Source organism: Apodemus sylvaticus, chromosome 8 (assembly GCF_947179515.1).
Source record: "Apodemus sylvaticus chromosome 8, mApoSyl1.1, whole genome shotgun sequence".
Classification (NCBI taxonomy): domain Eukaryota; kingdom Metazoa; phylum Chordata; class Mammalia; order Rodentia; family Muridae; genus Apodemus; species Apodemus sylvaticus.
In genome coordinates, this window is record NC_067479.1 from 109,997,831 (window position 1) to 110,014,185 (window position 16,355).

At 39.7% G+C, this 16,355-nt stretch overlaps 1 pseudogene; it reads left to right on the top strand.

Moving 5' to 3' along the window:
* Positions 1 to 7,383: 7,383 nt before the first annotated feature.
* LOC127691767 (uncharacterized) lies at positions 7,384 to 7,503 on the top strand (annotated as a pseudogene).
* The last annotated feature ends 8,852 nt before the right edge of the window (positions 7,504 to 16,355 follow it).

The window sequence follows — 16,355 nt, forward strand, 5'->3', positions numbered from 1 at the left end:
GTGGGAAAAAACAAAACCAACCTCACAAAACAGTGGTAAAGATTTATCCACATACTCAAGAGCAACTCATTATACACAGTGAAACTTCTGAGTTTTTTATTTTATTTCTTCTTACCTTGTTTCAAAAAGAATTTTGATGTTGTTTCTGAAAATGATCTCAGAAGTGTCATCTCTCCTTCACTTTTCTCTAGCCCTGTGAAGAAAAACTTTTACAGCTAGTTGAACAACTCATGGCACTTCAGAAGGGAACACTTCAGAACGAGCAAGGCTTGCCAGTAGGGACTCCTGTAGCACAGCTAACAACTTACAAATGCAAATGCTGTCTGATCTAGCAATCTACCTGTGGGAAATTATCCTACGAATGTGTATTACAAGACTATGCATTGCAACAATAATTTCCATAAGAAAAGATCTTTTAAGATCTAAATGTCCATCAATAGAGGTTTCATTATTTAAATTATGATACATGAAACTCTCTATAGCAAGAAAATACACAGCTAGGAAAAAATCCCAGGGCATATTTTTGAGTGGGAAAAGCAGAGAACAGAACATTTTTGTATGAAATGCTACCATTGTATAAAAGAAAAGAAACACATATATGTTAATATTTGTTTATTATGTTAAAAAAAAGATAACTAGAAAGATACTCAAAGAATGAGGAGTTCTAGTGGGTATGGTGAGGGAAAACTGGATCCAAGAATAAAATTGGTAAAAAGGAGATTCCTATTCTATCTTTTCTTAAAGGCTTTAGTCTTTTTTATTAGATATTTGCTTTATTTACATTTCAAATGTTACTTTTACCTCTCCAAAACCCCCCTTATCCCATCCCCCCTTCTCCTGCTCATTCCTGCCTCCCCAATTTCCTGATTTGTATTCCCCTATTCTGGGGAACCAGTGGCCTCTCCTCTCACTGATATCTGAAATGGCCATCTTCTGCTACATAAATAGCTGGAGCCACGGGTCCCTCCATGTCTACCTGTTCTATCTTAGTTTTCAAAAGGTGGCAAGATCCAGAGAGACAGCTCAGCTAATAGTGACTTTTTTTTTAACAAGACTATTGACCTAAGTTCAATCTCTGAGCCCACAATGGGAAGAGATTACTGGTGGTGGAAAGTTACCTCCTGACCTCCATGTATCTATGTGTATGTATTGTGGCATGTGCACTCCCACACACATCATGCATATACACACAGAGTAATAATACATTTAAAGACAATAGTGGCAAAATTTTTAAATAACTAAGTAGTCCTACTCCACATTATGGAGTTTTAGGTGAAGCAAGCAGAAGAAAGTGATTTGATTTCCTGCATTCACATTTCTACTTCCTGCTGTGGTGAACCTGACTGAATTTGCATCTGACCTGTAGAAGGAATGTGGAAGAAAATGAAGCTGTGGGTTTGGGGAGCCTTAGATAACTGTGAACAGTACTCAATAGGCTATTCATGTGGGAATTTGGGAGACCACAATGTCAAGAAAAGTGCAGATGGTGGTAGCTTGATCACAGGTTAGATAGAGAAACACAAAAACTGAATTGGGCTATATTCGACTTGATACGTTCTATTGAAGAATTTTACTCCATTCTGCTCAAGGCCTGAGAACTTGCAGTGAGGCTAAACTGAAAATAGGGAGTTTACTTCTGTGGCAGTAGAAGTCTCAAGATGACATTGTGTTCAGGTTATGCCACACCTTCTGCTCACTATTCTCATGCATATCTACAATGATAAAGGGCTTTTGAGTACAACAAAAAATATGAAAATGACAAGGAAAGGGAAGAAAGCTTAACACTGCAAACCAGCACACTGCAAAACCAACAAACCAAACAAAAAAAAGTCTATAGTTGTTAAGGTGATTCAGGCCCACATAGTCATAAAGCCTCACTCACATTCTTCACTGGAGCAATAGAAAAGCCCAGAGGGCAAGAACTCACTCATTGAGTTCCCCATTGTATAAACAGCAAATTCATTTAAAAGAGGGGAGCCTGCGTTGAGAATGCCATTGAAGGAATTACACCACTCTAGCTTAAGTTTAACAAGTGTTCTCTCAGGTTCAACCCTAAAAGCACAGAGAAGACACAGCAACTCTGTGATCCATGTCTGTCAAGCGTGTCCAACCTTTTGACACCGTGGAATGACCTTGTGACCTGCTAAAGTGCTGTGACTCCTTCGGAGGTATTATAGGCTTGAACTGCCTGAACTCCTGATGTCTTGGTTTTTCATCCAGACCCAGTCAGGACACAGACAACAGGAATATTGGGTTTTATATCCTCTTGGCAGCATAGGAAAGGCCTATGTATAGGCACATACAGTATTTTAGTTTACGTCATTTGTTACAGATTTTGTCTGAATCATGTGGGGAATTTCACATGTGGTTCAGAACTAGGATAGGAACCACTATCCTACTGACTTCTGTAGAGAGGGCAGTGAACAGCTATTAATAAAATAAATGTCTGTGGCTCCAGGCAAAGAGCTGAACAGATAGATGGTATAACAAGTTGGCTGTTCTAGGCAGAGAGAGCCGAACCATAAGATGGTACAAGATTGCTTTACTTGTCTCGGAGGATGCTCATATTCTGTCTAACCTGAGCTCCACAGGAATATTGGGTTTTATATCCTCTTGGCAACATAGTAAAGGCCTAAGTATAGACACATACAGTATTTTAGTTTACTTAATTTGTTTTGGATTGTTTTAATATGAACCAGGATAGGGAATATTAGTCACTGACTCCAGAGTAGAGAGTGCAGTGATGGTCATTGCCTGCCTTGAACAGGTATTAATTATCTATGTCTGTGGCACCAGGTGGAGATCTCAATAGACAGATATTATACAGGTATTAGTAAAATATGTCTGTGGCTCTGGGCAAAGAGCCAAATGGAAAGGTGGTATAGATGGTTTAACCAGCCACAGGAAGCGCATATTCTGTTAATGTGGGTCTATGGGAATCTTGAGTGTCTTTTCCTGCTTTGCAAGATAGGAAAGGCCTAGCATAGGCAAATACAGTGTCTTAGTCTATACTTCATTTGTTTTGGATTGTCTTAACTTTTAAAATGGGTATGATGTTGAGTTTTGTGGTTATATTATTCCTCTGGGAGAGAGGTCAAATAAAGGTTTTTTCTAGTTACTGACTCAAGGGTATGCTGATTTGGGGAAAAGGTTTTGCCTTTTAATTTTTAGAAAAGGTGATTAGTGTCTCTACGCCTTCCAGAGTAATATGGATCAGATGTGATAGAGGGAGACCCCCTGAATAACTAGATTCCAAAGAATTAAACAAAAAAGTTGTCTTGATGATACTAAAATTTTGTTTTGAGATTTGTATATTACAGAATATAGAGCCTTGGCAAGTCTCCTTGTTAGACATGCTGAACTGACCTGCCTGAACTCCTGGTTTTTCATCCATATCCAGTCAGGACACAGACAACAGAGACTAAAACAATTGTTGATGTGGCCTTCTTAAGGCCAACCAACTCCCCCATTTTCCCTCCCCTTCCCTCCCCTTCAAAAATTTCTCAACACTTGTATTCAGCTTGAAGAAGTTATGAAGAGTCATCTACCCAGTTCCCTGGGTTATGGGGCTGAGGGTGGTCATTATAGGTTGTCTTTCTAGGAAATGTAGAAATTGTCATAATTGGAGCAGAGAGGGGTAGCTAGAATTAATTGCATAGCCATAATCTCATTTGGTAAAAAATCTTTTTAATTGTTACTAAACTGAAGTCATAATTTCTTAAATGGTATATAATTTATTTTGATGCAAAATCAAGGGATTCATTGCTATAAATTTCTTCTACTGATACAAAATTTTAAAGTATAGGGATTAGACCCAGGCCTTTTATAACGGTTTTAAAAATCTGATCTGAGATGTTTAAGCCTGTGAGTTTAGAGCCAAATAGCAAATTCATGGCTCTGAGCTTATTGTTAGGGTGTTTTCAGCTATTTTAATTAGAAATAGCTGAGAGTAGTTAATTGATAACAGTCCAGATTATTTTATATAGATAGTTGGTTTTCAAAAACATCAGAAATCCACAGAGTGTGACATTTATTGTTAAGTATACACTTGTTGTTGAGACTAGTCTGCTTCTGGCAGCTTTGCCTGTCTTGTATTCAAAGAAGAAAATGAGTATCTATGACTTACTCCAGCCATGGCGAGACATCCACTAGGCAAGAATTGCCTCTTTTCATCTACAGACACAATACTGTCCAAAGAAAGGACACACAAATACGGGCTTAGGACAGCTTAAATCTGCTGAGAGAGAATAGGCTAGTCATTAATATTCCTGTATCTCTATAGTCTATTGGAGGAAACTTATCAGAAGACTGAAGATTGATGCTCCAACGTTTTGAAGTAAGGGACTGTCCAGGTGATCAGCAGTCTCTTTAAATTGGCTAAGTTTTGGAAGCTGTGTTAGGCTTCCTTTTATTTTCAGTTAATATCAGTCATTCCTGTATTTTTGACAAGGTTGAAGACTGGTAGTCTCATAGCCAACCCAAGTTGTTTAGCCTAGGGGAAGATGATATAGATTTAAGAGGATGCTTTTCAGATGGCTTACAATCTAAAGCTAGGACATGAGTCAGGTGTAGAATGATAAGTCATTTAATTTAGGATAGATGACAATGCTCTGTCTTAATGACAAAATTGATAGACTGGGTGTTAGTTTATCTACCTTATAAATTACCTTGTAAGTTATAAAATGGTAATAGTTGTGCTCTATATTGAGAGAAAAGCTTTGTTTTTTATTAGAACAGAAAAGGGGAAGTGTTGTGGTTGGACCTGTTGCTATTCTTGTAAACCAACTCCCTAATGAATAAAAGAGCCAATCACTGGGCAAGTAGGCAGGCAGGACTTCAGGTTGGATGGAAGGAGAGAAGAAGCAGGAGTTAGTCCTCTTTGGAACCACAACAACAGAGGAGTAAGATGTAGCCACTAGAGTTTCCTAGTATCATGGCGGATCTGCAAGGATTTGCCAAACAGAGTGATCAGATTTTAATAAGGCTTAAAAGATTGGGTTTTAGTTGTTGTACCCAGTGATTGAGTTACCATTGTTTCTGAGCTAAGTTTGTGTTGTGTTTTCCTTCACACTGTGTCTTGTCTGGGTTCAAGAGAGAAAGATACATCAACCAACCGTGAGTTTGCCTAAGGTGCTATACAAAGGCTGTGGGGGATTTAAAGCACAGGGTTGGTATGGTAACGACTCGCCAGTGGGAACCTAGCAAGCTAGGTGGAGAGATTGTGAAGTTCAGAGTCAGAATCTCCATGAAATAAAAACAGGTCAGCCATTGCCTGCCAATGTATGGCTGGCCAAGCCACCAGGGCAGAGGCACAAGCTCTGGAACAAGCAGGTTCTAGTTTTTTAATATTTCACCCAACATATATTTGAATTTATAATTTAAAAAAAAACTCTTCCTGCAAAGATAACTCTTGATCCAGATGGTTCCACTGATAAATTCTATCCAACATTTACAGAAAAAAACTATGACAATCTTAAGCCCACTTAGAGAAAAGAGAATTCTTTGTGGCTCATTCTATCTAGTTACTATTACATAGATAATAAAACCCAGAGAAAAATATCTTCTGCCCAATATCCCTCATAAATATAGATATCAAAATCTTCAAAAAAATATAGCTGGCCTTTGACTTAGAATGGGTTAATGTTGGTTTTCACTTCATGGTAGTACAAAAAAGGCTATGCATTCAATAGAAACCAAACAGCATCTTTACATTTCACTAAAGATGACATGTGAACATAAGAAATGTTCAACTACAATAATCAGCAAGGACCAGTAAGATCACAATACAGTGGCCTTAGAAAGTAAAAAAGACACACATGTCACCCACCAAATTATTGGCAAGCATGTTTAAAGAATAAGAAGTTTATACACTGCTAGTGGAAATACAAAATAGTTCAATGACTTTAGAAACTAGTTTAACACTTTCTTTAAAAGTTAAACATGGAGAGAGTGTAGCTCAGTGGTATGGCACAAACTTAGCATACATTAAAAACCTTGGGTCCAGTCAATGGAGACTAAAAAAAAAAAAAACATTAAACATGCATGTTCACAAATTGAACATCATTGGGTGAGCCTTTACTAATTGAATGTCGCATGTACTCTAAGGCCACTAGAGTCAGGACTGATAGTAGCCTCTAATGGGTGCCAGGCACAATGATGATAAATGTCAAATGTCCCATAAGAGAAAAAATTACTTTGAGCTTAAGAAACTATGTACTCTGTGATCTAACCATTGCACAGCCAACTAGAAGAACAAAAACATCCAAAGAGAGATGCTTTGCACTGACTATACATGCTAACAGATTCATAGTGCCAAGACCTCATATCCAAAATGGTGGAACTAAGAGAGGTAGGGCATTTGGGTCATATCATAATGAATGACATTAAGTGCCTTTATTAAAAAGGAAAGGGGGATCCCAAAGAGCTAGACACAGTGGCACACACCTCTAATCTCAGCACTTGGCAGGTAGAAACAGGTTGATCTCTGTGAGTTCAATGCCAGCCTGTTCTACACAGATAGTTCCTCTCGTGGATACATAGTGAGACCCTATCTGCTCCCTATCCAGGGAGCTCTCTTGCCATTATTCTAACACATTAAGAACATATGACAGTGTCTGAAGTACACAACTTAGAGCAGAGCCCTCACCAGATGCCACCCTGATCCTGGACTCCCAACATCCAAACCAGAAAAAATAATACTTGAAATAATACTTATTGTTTTAGCCACTCTGTTTATTGTATGTTTTCATTGCAGTCATAACTAAGATAGTCTTGTGCCCAGACATCTCTATGAGTTGTATTCTCAAAAACTAAAAATGTTTTTGGTTTGGTTTTTTTTTTTTGTTTGCTTTTGTTTTGCCTAAAGGCAGAGCCTAAATTTCCCAGAAACAATAGCTCAGTCATCACCAATATTTCTGTGTCAGGATATGAGAATATGTCTCATCATAAGAGATGGACATCAGAGATAGGCATACATGCACAAATAGCATTTAATAAATTACCTCCATCTTTCATTACTTCTCTCCATTACATCCAGGTCATTTCTCTACAACACTGATCCTAGGCCATCAATCCCCTTCACTGTCTCAGTCAGATTCCCAGACTTCGTACTTCGTATACGTGTATATATATACACACATACATATATATACATATATAAAATTGGATATTTTCTATATTTACATTTCAAGTGTTATCCCTTTTCCAGGTTTCCCCCCAGAAACCCCCTATCCCATCCCCCCTTACCCCTGCTTCTATTAGGATGTTCCTTGGCTGAAGAGATGGCTCAGCAGTTCAGAGCACCGACTGCTCCTCCAGAGGTCATGAGTTCAATTTCTGGCAACCACATGGTGGCAACAAACAAACACAACAACAACAAAAATGCCTGCCTCTAGGAGTGTTGCAGGTGTGGCTGCTGTGTCATATGTGGCATAGTAGGTGGCAGATATGTCTACATTCAGTGTTCTTGCCTATGAACATCTGAATGATTAGTGGCCTAACATTTCCTGAAGAAAGCAAGCCTGTGATGATTACCAGACATGCAGAGACCCCAGGGGACACTAAGAAGAGCAAATAAGTGATGGGAAAATGGAAAAGAAAAAGAAACAGAAGTATGTGGACACAATGAAGAGAAGCAGAAATGAAGACTGAAAGGTAGTGAGGAACAATATTCTGTGAGAAGTTGGTGATGCCACCTGAGACCATGGTGAGATCCTGACCTGTGCTGCTTCCCAGGGTCACATCTGGGTCCATGTTCCTGCTACAGCAGAAGTCTGTTGCCACCAAAGGCTAAGCAAACATCCCTGGTCTAGGCTGCTACCTGGGGACATGTTGATATCTAAGGGCTGTGTGGGACTGGCCCCACCCTTCACCTGGGCATCATGAGAGAGTTTGCCATAGAAGCAGGAGAGTGGGAGAGCTGGCCTTACCCCTTGTCAGCTGTGGAAAGTAGCCCAGAACATTGCAGGAATTGTAGGTGAGCCAGCCCCTAAGGATATAAACATAAGAGACCTGACCCTACCTCTCATTTCCCATGTAATGGCATGGACAGGGGAGCAATAACTTCCTTCTCCTCTTCCTCCTTCTCTTCCTCCTCCTCCTCCTCTTCCTCCTTCTCTTCCTCCTCCTCCTCCCCTTCTTATCGTCCTCCTCACCTTCCTCCTCCTCCTTGTCCTCCTCCTCTTCCTCCCTCACCCTTAACCAACTGTGGCAGGCAGGAGACCTGGTCTAGGGTCATGAGAGCAGGAGAGCTGTCCCTGCCCCTCACCAGCTATAGCACTTGGTAAAGCAAACCCTATACTGCACCTGGTCAGCACAGTAGAGCTGACCCTGATATCAGAGATGTTGGTGAGCTGGTCCTGAAGGCACGAGCATGGGGGAGCTGCACCTCTTTCTTGTCTGCTAAATGATGACATGGGGAGAGGGAGATGACCACCCCCTCCTCTTGCCCTTTGCCACCTATGGCAGACAGAAGAGCTGGCCTCAAGGTCATCATAGTGGAAGCCCTGCCACTCACTTGCTGTAGCATTTAGGAGAGTAGGCCCTGTATCTCACCTAGGCAGCGACACTCAGGAGAGTAAGCGCTGTACCTTGCTTGGGAAGCACAGTAAAGCTGGCCCTGGGTGACAGGGTTGTAGATGAGCCAGCCTAGTGGGCGTGACTATGGTAGAGCTGGCCTCGACTCTTGTCTGCTGGGTGGTAGCTCAGATGAGGGAGAGATGCCATCTCCCTATCCCTCATCTCTCACCATCTACGGCAGGAAGGAGAGCTTGCCCCAGTGTCATGAGAGTGAGAGAATTGGCCGTGTCTCTCAGTAGCTACCACTCTCAGAAAAGCAGGCCCTGCAGCTCACCTGGGCGGCAGGGTAAAGCTGGCCCTGGTTGTGGAAGTTGTGGTAACCACCACCACCCCAGGTCATGGGTCTGGAAGAGCCAGTGGGCTGACCAGTTCAGATACCCCTCAGGCCCAGATCCAGGGCTTTGAATTGGCCCACCCCAACATCTACATGAAGATGTTGGGAGTACATGAAGAGTCCAGATCAAAATTATAGGATCTCCATAATGTAAAACAACAATAGGTTATCCTAGAGGAGTCCCAGTGAGGATCCATTAGAAGCCAGAGGCCTCAAACCATACCAACGAATCATTTGCAATGGACATTTACAAGTAAAGAAGTATAAACAAAAGGGTGTACTACAGGACTTACTGGGACACACTACAGCTTCCACAATCTTTTTTTCTCCATTAGGGGTAGATTGCAAGGGTGTGGGGTGAATACAAGGGGAGGAGCAGATGGTGGGATTGGGGTACATGATATGAAATTTACAAAGAACCAAAAACTGTTTTTTCAAAAAGTTCTGTTCCCCTTCAAATGGCATTTCAGTACCAATTATGTAATATGCCATGGTTAGAATATACATAATAAAAAACTGAAAAATTAAAAATAATGGAAAAATACAAATTCCCTCAAAAGGCAGATAATTGAACAAGTCGTAGTGAATTGATGCAATGTAATTATTAATATATCTTCTCTGTTCTCACCCATCACCCTAACCCTGAATTTCCCTTGGTAAGAGAGACAAGCACATTAGGCCCAGTGTTATGGTAGCTCCTAGAACACAGTAGACACAATTACTAAACTGAATGAACAGTTAACTTTCAATCAATCTCATGATGCTAGTTAATCGCCTCTGTGATTTATATCTTCTCTCCTCCCTCTGCCTATGGCATTGTGGTTCTCAAATAATACCTACCACTGGTAATCCATGAAGTCAAGAGAATTTTCTTCCTAACATTAGGCTATTTGGGATGCTTGATTTTTTTCCCCACTGTACAGGCATTGCCACTGGTGGTCCTGCAGCAATGATGACAGAAGACTTTTTTTAATGTCCAACATTATGTTTTTACTCAAAGAGTATAAAACCATGCTGTGATAATGGCTCTGTCAGTAAAGTTCTTGCCATGTAAGTGTAAGACCTTGACTCCAGAACCCCACCCCACCCCCCAAAAAGAAGCTAGGCCCAGGGATGGAGAGACCGCTAGCTATTAAGGGCAATCCCTCCTCTTTCAGGGGGCCTGCGTTTGGTTCCCCACACCCACATCAGGCAGTTTATAACTACATGCAACCTCGCCTCCATGAGTGCATGGACTGTACTCACAAAGACACATAATTAAAACTAAACCTTTTTGTCAAATTTAGACATGGCCATGATGTCAGCACTAGGAGGAAAGAGGTAAGAGGATACCTGGGCCTTGCTGGACAACCAGTCTAGCCAAATTGCTGAGCTCCAGGTTCAGTGAATGACCTGTCTCAAAAAAGAAAGCAAAGAAGCAGTGGTGGAAGACAGCAGTCTTTGGCCTCTGGCCTGCTTCTGCATGCCCATGAGCACACACATGAACAAGCACATACACAAAAAGAACCAAAGATCAGTTGTATTAAATCTTAACCCCTTAATAGATAGGACAGTAACATTCTTTGTGACAAAAGGGGAAATGCACCCACAACTCTGGATGTGGCCTAGTAGAGCTCAGTGGTCACAGCCAGGACCAGAGGAGTGGGCTAAGCTGAAAGGTATGCTGGGTGAGCTACCTCATGAGGTAGAGGTGGGTGCTCAGACTTGGTGCTGGCAGACCTTGACTGATGATAACATTATTTATGTGGGTTTTAATGCTGAAGATTAAACCCAGGGTCTGTGTATGCTACACATGCACTCTTCCACTTGTGACATCCCTAGGATACAATGGTCTTTAAAATGACTGCCGAGAGACTGCTCTCACAGAGGATCTGGCTTCTGTCCCCAGCATCCACATAGTTGCTGACAACTTATAATCCCCATTTCCAAGGAATTCGCTGCCTTCTGGCCTTGGAGGAACCTGGCACACATATGGTGCCCATACATTCATGCAAGCAAGACAACACTCATACCATAAAATAAAATAAATAAATCTAAAAAAATCAACACAACGAGTCTACTTAACAACCAACAGAGTGTGTTGCCTAGCTTCTCATAATTTACTTGATCTTTAGTGAAAGGTTACATTAACTTTTGATGGTTTTACTCTTTTAGTATGAGATGAAATAATTAATGTGGTTTTTTTTCATTTTAATTTTGAAATGAGCAATTAGAGATAAATGTATCTCAAGTAAATAAAAGCTCTTTGGGAGCCTCACATTTTTTCTTTATAATAATACAATAACACATACATAGAATAAAATAGACTCTTTTAGTCCTTTTTAGGTATGTAATTCAGTGTAATCACAGTGTTGACAAGCACTATCAGAACACATTTGTGGAACTTTTAGATTTCCCAAACAGAAGTTCAACTAATCACTTCCCTGCATTTAGCCTCTGGGAATCTGTAATCCACATCCTGCCACTGCTCTAGGTGGATTCACACGTTTGTTTTTGTTTTGTTTTTGTTTGTAGCTGACATCTTTCACTTCCCATCATATTTTTAAGACCAAACCATTGTCCAGGCTGAGTCAGCACCTCACCTTGTTCTTTTTAAAGACTAAATAACAATCAATTGTATGACATTCTGTATTTTGTTTATCCATTCACTTGTTAATGGAAGCTCAAGTAAATCTGGGTTTGCTATGCAAATATCTGAGCTTGTGGGTTTAATTGTTTGGAATATGATTGCTGAGTCATTTATCAATTCAATGGAGTACATTTAATTTGTTGTTTTGTTTTGTTTGAGTCAGAATCTCAGTCATAGCCCAGGTTGTCTTCAAACTCACCATCCTGACACTTAGGTCCTCTAAATGTTAGGATTACAGTGAGAGCCAACCAAATTGGATTATATGTTATTTTAGCAACTTTCACAGCGTAAATGAATCCACGACCAAAACCAAAGTTAGCAGTTGCTACTGTAGAGCATCCCAACTTTGTCAAGTTAATTCCAGCCTGTTTCACAAAGAAATGAAGAGAGACAAAGGAGAAATATCAGACCCAGCTCCAGGTCGGGTCAGGAAGGCCCTCTAAATAACACATCCATATCTAATGGACATTGACTTCTGCTTTTTCCTTCCTAAACTGAAGACTTCTGCAGACTGGATTCAGATTTCTGCTGTCTAAATGCATATCCTCTGGACCACAACAGGACAGGAGGAATACTTGTGGCATATCTTCAAAGGAAACAAAAGATTGTTGTGTGGAATGCTCTATAGGAAGATTCATGAACATTTAACGATATGTCATTCTCCGTGTCGATAACATCTGCCTGGAAGACACTGCTGAAAGGGGTTGGGGGTCATGTGGAGGTTTCAAGAGGAAGTGGAGAAGTTATTAACAACACAAGTGGTGCATAGAAGAGCTGCTTTGCAGATCTTTTAGTCCACACAGGAAATGTTATTACTTTTGTCTTCAAATCTCATTTGTAATACTTTATCTGAAGAATCTGATTCCTCTTCTATAAGTAAACCACCTGTGAGCATACTGCAGAATCCACTAGATTAAAAAACACATGTACAGATATTCCCCATTTCACTCTGCATTGGCACCCCTGGAGCCCACCCAGATCAGATGCTCCTTATGGAATTCTTTGTGGAGTTTTCACAAACACATCAATACAATCTTATAATAATAGGAGGCAGTTAGATTTGAAATGACTCACAGTGCTTTCATCTGGGGACTCATTTCTTACCCAAGTAGCATTCACAGACAAATATATACAGCCCACATTTTCATTTCATTTCTAGTTTCATGCCTTTGGTTGTATTTATAAAAAGCTACATATTGTTCAAAAATGAAAACTATTCAAATATGTATTATTACATTATTTCTACAATCTTCACTATACAAATGGACTGCTGTCTGATATCTGAGAAATTACAGGCTAAGATAAAAACTAATGTTGCCTCAGACAAAAGACTAATAAGATACATTGGAACTAGGAAGTCTAGAATTGTGTTAACCTTCTTTTCAGAGAGGAAAATAGGGAGTAGATACCAATAAATCAATCCACAAGTGTGGAAACAAGTGTTGTCATACCTCACCAAGCTGTGGACTGTGACTTTCAGCAATGTCCCTTCATTAGTGCTGTTTAGATTTGTTCAGACATCAAATGCCCTCAGAGAGTATGGTATGTGCTTACCTTAATCTCACCCTGGAAGATAAATGAAAAACTGAAATTCATATTAAAATCTAAGCAAATGGAAGTTGTAAGAGGACCAAACTCACTCCATTTTAGAATAGGCAGCCATGTTAGACCTTAAGCTTCGATTTCCCAAAAGGACAGCCCAGACTTCTCAGAAAAGCCACAGAAAAAAATGGCTGCTAATCAGCAACTGCCCCAACATCCAGACAGGCACTCGAAACACATAAGGAAAAAGTACCTAAAAGGTAACCCTCTCTTCCTTGAGGTACAAACCAATCAGAAGTACACAAATAGCCCATACCATAAGCTCAACCAATCGAGATGAAGGTGATCGAACAGCAACTGGAAAACCCCTAACAGGCTTTAAAGGGAGTCTATGAGCTTCCCTCGTGGTAGTTGCCGTTTTGTATAGATGGTTGTCCCCTGAACACTGGCTGTTTCTGTAGAATAAACACTCTTTACTGGGATCTTCTTTCAGTGATTCTCAGACCCTTACAGTTCTTGAAGCTGGTGATTGGGAACTGTAGGACTTCCTTCCCGAGCATGTGTGTGGAAAAGAGATGATAAACAATGAACACTGTGGAAAGCAACATGTCAAGCAAGGTACAAGCATTACTTTACAGCACTTTTTCCTTTTCAAAAAAACACTCATGTGTATTATTTTATTTTATCCTTCCTAAGAGCCTGTGAGGGAGGTAAGGCAGGTTTCATTATCTCCAAGATTTATATAACACTCTTACGACTACTGTTCTAGAAAGTTGGTGAATGCAGAAGAAAATATTTGTACTGTGGCTCTGCCTGGTGCCTCACAAGAAATGGAGAAACAAATTAAGACTCTTATACTTAATGTCCAGGGACACTCTTTTACCTTGGAAGTCAAACTTCCCTTATAAATATTTACCAGAAAAATTAGTAATAAACATGTTTTTCTATGTTAAAAAAATGAGGGTTTTCACACAGGTGTTTTGACTTGCCAGGACAAGAACTAAGTCTGAGTTGTGAGCCTAATGAGTAAAATCAATGGTACTGATCGAAATTCAGGTTGGGAGAGATATTTTGTTTTTGGAGACAGAGTTTCATCTGTCTTAAACTCACTGGTATCAAACTCAACTATATAACCAAGGATAACCTTGAATTTCTGGACCTGCTGCTCCTACCTCTTAGGTGCTTAGAACACAGCTGTGTACCATGGCACCCAGTATTCTAAAGTAGTAAGGATCAGCCTGAATGCTTGGGAAGCAATCTAATAATTGAGAGAAAAATTTTCTTGACTCCTGTCTTAACGTCCAAATTTATTCTTCTCTCTGGCTTCTAAATCAAAAACCAAGAGAAGAAGAAAAATTTAAATGAGGCAAAAATAAGAAGAGATGCCCCTGTGTATACTGAGAGTCTGTTTCTATTTCATTTAAAATTAACATATAATTAAGTCTATGCTTTATTCAGAATAAAAATAAAGGTACCTAGTAAATGTTAGCTATATTTGGTAGAGAAAAGAAACTTGCATTTTAAAACATGAGCTTGACCTCTGTGTGTGCCCTTGTATTATGTGAATATAAGCATTCCTCCTGGGCAGGACCGAAGGTCAGCTATATTTATCAAGATAGCCTATCTATTTGTTGTTACAATAATATTCTCTTGGCTACTTGTTGAGTAGAAATTGTTAATCATCTTAGCTACAATCTCTCACATGAGTATTTGCTATTATATTTAATGTATTCCTGATATATATATATATATATATATATATATATATATATATATATATATATATACATATACATATATTGCGTGCATGTAGTATACATATAAAAAGACAGGTATTGTGAAACATTTCACCTTGGTTTGCAAGGAGGAAGAGGTCATTGATTGCTTGTTGGAGCTATTAGCTTCTAAATACCAACAACCTTTCTCAACAAGTTCAGACTTTGACCAAGCTTAACAAAAAGACCTTCTTGCTCTCCCATTGTGTTAGATTTTTCACCAATGTGACAAAACCTAAAACAATCAATCGAACAGAAGAAAGTTTATTAAGTTTATTTTGACTCAGTTTTGGAGATTTCAGGTCCTGGATATCTGGCTGCATCATTCTGGGCAAGCATTATTTTAAGAGCAACTGTATCAACCATATCTTCCTCATTTGTGAAATGAAGGTTACAAGGGGTATGGTTGGAAAAAAGCAAATAAATAGGGCATGTACATCAAGTAGTAAGTTCCCAGTAAGTGTCAAGAGGCAGCTGAGCATTTATATACTTACACTGTTCTCGACCCCAAGAGCACGTAAATTCATGCCAGATTGAACACTAGTTTCAAGTTTGACTTCCTCAGTTCTTCACTATTGACCTTTATAGAATATATGTCAATATTTACCTCTAAAACCTCATCAAATAATTTTGATCCTGGGGATTCAGTTTAGTGATAGAGTACTTTCCTAACATGAACAAAGTCATGGGTTCTAGCCCATTTCTCCTAAAAATCATACATCTACATACAAACATATATTGCATTGCCTTATAAAGCATTTTTATATTGTTTCATTGGGGGGGGGCACTCATGTACTACAAAGCTCATGTCAGACAACAACTGGTATAGATGATTCTATCCATACTCTGTGGGTTAAAGAGGGTGAGTTTGGGTTGGCTGCACAGCAAGCCCCTTTATCCACTGAGCCTCTTGCTTGCCTTCCTTTCTATTTTAGTAATTTCTGACATCTCTGGTACCTCACACACCTAGAAAGAACCTGCATGATTCTTTCATTCTTACACAGAGAATAAACACCTGAGAACAATGATCTTTCCTTTATCATAAGTTGTTTCCTCTAGCTCCCTTGAAATGTTCTCATGTCGATGGCCTGGGACTTCCTGGTGCCCATAACAAAGCACAGTCGAGTGCCGGTGCTCCTGGGTCTATTTCTCATTGGACACAGTTAATCACTCATGGCTAATTCTCCTGAAATCAGAACTTCTCTTCTTCCTTTCTGCTCAGCCTTCTGTCTCCAGACGCAGGAAGATTTCTAAAAGACTCTCATTAGAGTCTTTAAAACAAAGTGTTTTGACCTCTGATTTGTTCTCCATCATTATTTTTAAATATTCTTGCCGCTGGTGTATATATTCATTTCCTAGGGCTATCATAACTGTGTATATCAATGGGGTAGTCTAAGCAACACAAATGTTATTGTCTTCTTATGCTAGGGGCTATGTGTCTAGATTGAAGTGTTGCCAAGGCTGGTACCTTCCTGAAGGTTGGGAGGGAGAATTTGGT